The sequence below is a fragment of the Pistacia vera genome, unplaced genomic scaffold (assembly GCF_008641045.1).
Source record: "Pistacia vera cultivar Batoury unplaced genomic scaffold, PisVer_v2 Contig759, whole genome shotgun sequence".
NCBI lineage: Eukaryota > Viridiplantae > Streptophyta > Magnoliopsida > Sapindales > Anacardiaceae > Pistacia > Pistacia vera.
Window position 1 is genome coordinate 24,396 of NW_022196622.1, and position 8,893 is coordinate 33,288.

The window sequence follows — 8,893 nt, forward strand, 5'->3', positions numbered from 1 at the left end:
GTGCTATCGCATTTCCTTATGATTGAAATTATTGTTGAATGACTGTGTCTAATTGTAACAATCGAGGTGAGCCATTAGTTGGGGAGCATGAATTATTGTAATATGCTTATTTGTTTGTTAATAATTCGATTAACATCTTTGCAGGCGGGTTATGGCAGTGTCGAATGTTATGTTTAAAGATATTAAATAATTTGTTCACATTGTATATGATTTATATTTTTTTTTTGGGCGAACAATAGTGTTAATTCTTGGTGATATTATATTGAAACTTTGTTTTAATTTAGTCATGATAATTGTTACAAAAATATTGCCGAACAATATTTTGTTAGCATTATATACTGTTTTTTGTACAATTTGATGTTCATCCGTGTTTTTTCTAGAATATATGTAATTGTATTGTATATTGTTTGACATATTGCATTCTCAGATAAAACAATTTTCATGTGTTTGGGGGATTATTGAATTGATTTTTGCATAGATTTTGATTCTTTGGATTAATATCTTTGCTGGAGAGTTATGACAGTTTTGAATATTTTATTTAAAGATATTAATCAATTGCAAGATGATTGGATACTGATTGTTAGGGTTTCTAGATTGTGGGAATGTTTTAATTTTAGAAGGGACAATGAGCTAATTAGTCTTGATATGATTCTTATTGATGAACAAATATTATATATTTTTGTTAAGTTATATAATTTTACTAACATTGAAATTATGTAAGTTTGTTAACCTTTTTTATTTGTAATTATTTTTATAGCATGATGTGATGCATGAGACTATACCCAAAAATAGAGTTGTAAAATTTAAGAACCAAATTCGTGAAGGCCATATATATCTGATTAAAAATGTGAAGGTCATACCATGTTCTGCTACATACAAGCCTGTTGAAGGTGCATACCGTTTACAATTTCTCATGAATACTTCTATCGAGGAGATCAAAGAAGTAACATTTGCTATTCCAGAGTTTAAATTTCAATTTGCTGGTATCAATGATCTGTAGAAATTCTCAAGCCTTCCATATTCTTCTTCAACTCAAAAGAATTGAAGATTATTTATTCACAAAGAACAAACAGACGAAACAGGCTGAGGACATTGCGTGTGGTGCTAATGAGAATCACGTGAGCAATGGGGATGGTAATCTGTTGATGCTTGATTTTGACACCAACTGAACACACATGTGAAATGCTGAGCTGACTCAGAAGACACACGTGAATGGGAGTATGGAATTGAATAAAAGATGGAGAACAATATTTAAAGTGGTTCGGATGCTTAAGTAAGCGAATTCTATGTCCACTGGTATTGTATTAATATATGAGATCAGGTCGCGTTCAACAAGCTGATTTACAAGTGATTGCAAGAGAGAATATATGTGCTATTCTAGAGAGAAATTAGTTAATCCCACAAACGGGAGAAAAACTCTCTATTTATAATGGGATGAGTTGAGGTAATGATTTCTAAATCTATGAGTGGGTTAGATTGTTGTGCAAATCCTTCCTTGTGTCCCGTTGCTCACCTGCTAAAGTGATTTATGCGATATGTGCAGGGATTGGACACGTGGACCGTCTCCAGCCTTTCGTTAGTCTGGCACACACCCACTGCACTGGCAAGAGCATGCCGCTCACATTAGCACACAACGTGGTTGCAGGACTTACCTAAGCTCTAACCGCTTACGCTAACAAGGCTCTGCATCAGCCCTACTTTTTCAGGCATAACAGAAGTACCCTAGTTTTTTAGGTTTGAGAATCGAACATTGGAAACTACATATTATGCCATGACTTGATGCGTTTGAAGAGATACTGGTCAACCCGACCTGGTTGCAAAGAGGTCGAGGAAACATTGCCATGTAGGCGACCTGAAATGGCCTTTACTTTAAGGGTTAGCGACTTGTTCTTAGACCATATTTAGTGCCATGACGATGACTTTGATCTTCATTCGAGGTTGACGACCTGATTGACTTAGCGGAATTTTTGTTGAAGGCAAGGGATCATGTTGCTTCGAAACTGATATACATTGAAGTCAAAGAGTCACGTCGCCTCGCGACTAACATGGGACAAGATCGAAGAGTTACATCGCTTCGCGACTTACAAGACGAAGAGTGTTATTCATAACGACCTCTTCAGATGTTATCCGTTGCACTTTTTGTAGTGGATACATTTAATGAAATACTTTTTCCTCTGACAGATGTGTCCTGTGCGCAATAAGTGCCAGTCGTGCACATTAAATACGAGCCATACTGAAATGAGATTCCCTATCAGAGCATTAAATGCAGACGTGGGCGCATTTAATGTGAAGGAGGGAGAACGTGCTGTTGCTTGAGTGTTTCAACAGAAAAGAATGACGATTTGGTTTCTCGAAGCGTGATGGTCACTCTTCTTCACTGATCTGTGACACGTGGTCGCGATCAACGGTGAGATGCGTTTTTCGCCCAAATGTCATTTGACTTGGGGAAACCAAAGCGTTATTTCCTTCACTATAAAACCCCATCTTCACTTCAGGCAATGTCACAATACTCATCTTCTCAGAGAGAGCAAGAAACTTTTGTGAGCCTTGGTTTTTTGCCTTTCAGACTGGTGTGTGCTTGATATTCGGAGCAGGAGGATTAATCTTCTCATTCCAAGAGGCAAGGATTGTTCCTTCTACCACTTTTATTACTTCTTATTTTCAATAGTTGCCATGCGATGATAGTCTACTGGTAGTTGATCAGAGATGAAACATTCTACTTGGGTTTGAGCCATGGATGGTGGCTCTAAAGTATTATATTAGGGTTTTTCTAGGGTTTAAGGGAGGAAGCTTTTTTATTTTTTCCTCCATGTCATCTTACGAAATAGTGTACGATGACTGAGTGATTCTTGCATGTCGTTTTTTTCATACAACAGAGGAATAAACTCCCCAACGACCAAAACTGAGGAGGGGACTAGTTCACCTATGCAGGATGCTCCTACGGGTCCCCCTCAAGAGATCCTGTCAATGATTACTGTCGAGGAGATTCAGAAAATGGTGCTCTCAACATGGAGGTCTTCCGAGATAGGATACACATAGCTCGGAGTCCGCCACGAGGGATGGCTGCGATCTTTGAGAACATATTCAAGAGTGGAGGGTTGATCCTTTCCACACTTTTGTCAGGTTGTCTTCGATCATTTCAAGATCGCACCATTACAACTCATACCGAACGCGTATATGATAGCCGTGGCTATGTACATTGCGTGCGACAAAAACGAGCGAGCTAACCGCGCTAAAGCTAGGTTGCTCGTACATTCTGAAAAAGAGTAAGGACAAGGATTCCTACTCTCTCGCCAAGCGACCTACCATCAAAGCAGGAATACATAGTTACCCGAGCAATGTAGGGGCATACGAGATGAAGTTCTTTTTCTTTCGTCATGATGACATTTGCCATTTTCAGGAGCCAAGCAGGTTCTCCTTTCTTTTGAGTTTGCGAACTTACTTTTGTTCTTCGCTAACGAGCTCTTTGTTTCTTCGCAGTTAACAAAACAACCAGGTTAACGCTCCTCGAGGATCCAGACAAGATCACTGTCTTTGACTTTCTGCTTGAAGAGAGTTGCGACGCAAGATTGCTCGTGACAACCACAAATTTGTGGAAGTATGGTTTCTTCAACTCTGAAGCGACCCTAGAGACCACATCGAGTAAGCTTTGTAACCTTAGCTTATTTTTAGATTCCGCATGCAGCGAACTGTTTGACTAATGATGTTCGCATGCAGCGACCATGCCTCTAAAGGTGCCTAGATCGTCGCGACCAAGGCAATTTTCCTTCCCTCAATTTGGTGCCACTAGACTAGCTGGAGCGGCTGCCAGCAGTCCCCCCATCGGAGGGACATCGGTGGGTGCTCCGATCTAACCTGTGGGTGCTCCCCAACCTTCGGCTGCTTGCCCAAAGCAGAAGACGACAGCCTAGAGGCCCAAGAAGAGGAGGCAACTTCGGATGAAGAAACAGAGTCCGACACGGAGGGTGTGGGCGTTCAGCCCAATAGGTCGCAACCTTACTAACCGTTCTGCCAGGGAGGACTGTCCAGGGGCACAACCGACATCTCCATTACCCTTGAGGGTTCTTAGACAAGGCAGATGGAGGCTGTAGTCCCCAAGAGAAGGTCAGGTAAAGAGCCAATGGAGGGAACTCTACCTACTGCGGGCATAGGCACACCCGTGCCAGAGTCAATGGGTCAGCTACCAGATCATCTGTAGCTGGTAGTTTTTACTTTGCTGGAATGTAAGCTCGCAGAGGCATTCAAGCAGTTTGTGGCCTCCAACCCGTTGGACCTGATGTCCACTTCCCTCAAGCACTTGAGCTAGGTAAACGAGCTGTCCTCGGCGAGGACTTATATTTGCTTTTTTAGTAAGAAGGACTAACTCTTTGTTCTCTTCGTTATGTAGGCCTTGCTCTCTATGCACCTGTCCCTGCAGAAGGTTCAACTGGGGGCTACTGAGGGACTGGTCGAGTTGAGGGAAGAGAATGCGCGGCTCGAGTGGGAACTAGAGGCCTCACAAATAGACAGAGACTTGTCCGTTGTTCAGGTGAATCAAAATTTGTCCGAAAGGGATGCTGCACTTTACACAGTGGATTTTCAGAAGGCCAAGCTGGAGAAGCACAACGAGGAAGTAAAGGAGCTCTAAAGGACGGTGGCCAGACTTACTAGAGAGGCTGGCAAGAAAGACCAGGAGTTGCAAGCAACCTCTAAGCGGGCCTTACGAGTAAAGCAGGAAAGGAGCGAGCTGTGCGAGACTACCGAGAAGTAGCAATGGGCGCTTGAGGCCGAGCTCTAATTCTCATGAAGTCGCATCACTTCGCTAACTGCGGAGATGCAACAGCAGGAGGCGGAGATTGAGAGGAGGGCTGCAGCATGGACGATTCAGTCCATCTTTGCCTTTTGGCCGAAGAACTTGTGATGGATTTGTCCAACCTCCTCGACGAGTACCGGGATGAACTTGCTTCCATGGTGCGGGCCAAGGATGAGGAAGCGGCTCGAGGACCAGACCTGGAAGAGGAGCATCTAGAGTACATCCCGGAGGAGCCCGTACCTGAACAGGCAGTCGGCGACCAACTTGGGGACGTTAAGGTCGCCTCTCCGGGGCTTGAGGGTAAGGATTAGTGATCTCCTCTTGTAGCCTTTTTTTCTGCTGGCTTATGTACTTTCCCTTTTATCAATGAATAAATACATGTCTTTCTTAATCTTTCATGAGTACTTACAATTTCCATACCCTATGTTATACATGAGATCGCATTCTAACTGTTTACAATAACATTGGTACAAGTCTATGCAAACATAATTATACACATGGAAAAATGATTACAAAAGAATAAAATTACACACTTGTTATTTACAAAGATTACGAAAAGTTAAATCTTTACAAGGAGAAATTGAGTTCGGAATTACTGATAATATGGTCGGAGATGTTCAACATTCCAACGCGGTACCTCGAAACCATTTAGCCTTTTGAGATGATAAGTCACGGGTCTTATCACTTTGGCGATACGATATGGCCTTCCCAATTCGGTCCCAAAACTCCCACACTTGGTTCTCTAGGACCGAGAAGGACTTCTTTCAAAACAAGGTTGCTGACTTGGAAGTCTCTTCTTTTGACCTTAGAGTCGAAGAACATTTTTGCACATTGCTAATAGGCTACTATTCTTAGTTGAGCCTTACTGCGATGTTCTTTAACTAGATCTAGACTTGTGTGCATAAGCGCTTCATTGTTTGCTTCGTTGAACAGGCCCCTCCGAAGTGAACCGGTCCCTACCTCCATAGGGATTATTGCTTCGCAGCCATATGCTAGCCAAAAGGGGGTTTCTAAGGTAGAGGTTTTCAGAGTTATCCTATATGCCCATAGGACTTCAAGAAGGCTGTCAACCCAATTCCCCTTGGCTGCGCCAAGTTTGGCCTTCAGAGTGTTCTTGATGGTTTTGTTGACAGCTTTAACTTGACCATTTGCTTGCGGTCTTGCGACTGAGGCAAATTTTTTATGGATTCCCAGCTCGTCGCAAGATTGTTTGAATTCCTCGTTATCGAACTGCTTCCCATTATCATATATGAGGGTATGAGGAATCCTATAGCGGCACATGATGTTCTTGAAGACGAAGTCCTATAGCTTTCTGGTGGTGATAGTGGCCAATGGTTCTACTTCGACCCACTTGGTGAAGTAGTCTACTGTGACCACCGTATACTTGACTCCCCGTTTACCAACTGGCACGGGGCCAATGAGATCGATTCCCCACATGGAGAATGACCAGGAGCTGGTCATGGTTATCAGCTGGTGGGAAGGAGCTCGTGGTATGTTTGCAAACCGCTAGCACTTGTCACACCTGTTGACAAAGTTGTAAGTATCCTCTTGGATCAAGGGCCAGTAATACCCTTGATGTACAACTTTGTTAGCAAGTGATCGTACGACCGTGTGATTGCCGCAGATTCCTTCATGTATCTCCCTCATGATATAGTTTGCTTCCTCATCAGTTACACATTGGAGAAGAGGGGCGCTAAACCCTCGCCTGTACAGTTGGTCTTCTATTAGAGTGTAACGAGCAGCTCTTGTTCGCAGGGTCCTTGCTTTGACCTTGTTGTTGGGCAAGGTCCCATCTTAGAGATACTGAATGATAGGGGTCATCCAAGAAACTGATTTTACCATATTCATGGCCTGTTCAATCGAGCTGACACTAAGGGCCTCTATGAATCGAACAAGAATACTTTCCAATGCATCTGAGTCCAGCGACGAGGCTATCCTTGCCAAGGCCTGCCATAGAATTGTTATCTCTAGGAATCTGTGTGATTGTGAAGTGCTTAAATGGCTCGAGCATGACCTTAACTTTCTTCAAATAGCTGATCATATTTTATTCCTTGGCTTGGTATTCCCCCAAAATTTGGTTGACAACTAGCATGGAGTCGCTATGGATGCTGATCGCGGTTGATCCCATTTCTTTGGCCAATCGCAATCCAGCGAGCAAAGCTTCATACTCAGCCTCATTGTTGGTCGCTTTGAACCCAAACCGGAGGATGCCATGAATACGAGTCCCCTCAGGACTTAAGAGAAGAAGACCTACCTCGGCCCTCTTCTTGTTCGATGATCCATCAATGTATACACTTCAGGTTGACATATTATGAATAGTTTCTTGATTGACTTCCCTGGCTTGTTGCTCAGATTCCTTGATTAGATGATATGAGAATTCCAAAATGAAATCGGCAACAACCTACCCCTTGATGGTTGCTTTCAGTCTGTACTGCAGATAGAACTGACTTAGTTTCATGACCCACTTGAGCAATTTACCTAATGCCTCTGGCTTTTGGAGGACCTGCTTGAGTGGGTAATTGGTCATTAAATGAATTGTATAGGCATGGAAGTAAGGTCGCAACTTTCGGGAAGCGATCAGCAGGGCATAAGCTAATCGCTCCATTTTCAGATATCGCATTTCGGCATCTAGCAGACGCTTGCTTGCGTAATACACTGGCCACTGAACCCTGTTCTCTTCCTAAACTAATGCTGCACTGATCGCATACTGAGAGACGGACAGATACAGGAAGAGAATTTCTTGCGGGAGAGGCTTGGATAGAAGAGGTGGCTTTCCGAGGTGTTCTTTAATGCTCTGGAATGCCTGTTTGCACTCGAGAGTCCACTCGAAATTCTTATTGGCCCTGAGTATGTTAAAGAATGGCAAGCAGTGATCTGTTGCCCTCGATATGAAGCGATTTAGTGCTGCTATTCACCTATTGAGGCTATGAACCTGTTTTTTGTTGGTTGGGCTCTTTATATCAAGGAGAGCTTGGATTTTCTCAGGGTTGATCTCTATTCCCCTCTGGTTAACCATATACCCCAAAATTTTCCCGAGGAAACTCTGAAGATTTAAGGGGGTTGAGCTTCATTTTGTAATTCCGGAGGATGTCAAACATCTCAGCAAGATGCGCTATGTGATCTGAAGCGACATGCGACTTGACTAGCATGTCATCAACATAGACTTCCATCGATTTCTCGATCTGCTCGGTAAACATTCGGTTAACCAACCGCTGGTAAGTTACGCCAGCATTCTTTAGGTCGAAAGGTATAACTCTATAGCAATACAGCTCCCGATCTGTAACAAAAGAGGTATGCTCTTCGTTTAGCGCATACATCAAAATTTAATTGTATCCTAAGTATGTGTCCATAAAACTCAGCAGTTCATGCCTGGAGGTGGCATCCACAAGCTGGTCGATCCTTGGTAGGGGAAAACTATCTTTTGGGCATGCTTTGTTGAGGTCTATGAAGTCAACATAGGTCCGCCATTTGCTGTTGAGCTTCTTTACTGGAACTAGGTTGGCAACGCAGCTCGGATAGAGTGCTTCCCGGATGAACCCATTCTGAAGGAGATTATCTACCTCGATTTTCAATGCAGCATATCATTTTGGATCCATCACTCTTCTCTTCTAGCGGACGTGCTTGGCCTCATTGTTGATGTTCAAGGCATGACAGATGACATTCGGGCTGATCCCGATCATGTCGGTATGTGTCCATGCGAACACATCAATGTTTTCTCTGAGGAAGCTGGTCAGGTCGCTGGCGAGCTGGGGGTTGAGATTGCTTCCAATCCTCAACACTCTGCTCACCTCGTTCTAGTCTACTAACACTTCAGATAAATCCTTAACTAGCCCACTGGAAGGAGATTCTTGGATACGAGGATCCATGTTATCCTTAGTTGGGCCAAGCTGTGGTTCGATCCGACTGATCGCCATTGCCTATTTGGGAATGCCACACGGGATGCCTTTCCCCTTGCACGCCATCTGCACTTTCCTTACATAGTAGTCGTGAGATGCACACTGAGATCCACTTACTTCCCTTATTCCCGTCAGGGTGGGGAAGTTCATCTTGAGATGGTAGATCGAAGTGATTGCTTTGAAGTTCCTTAATAGAGGTCGTCTT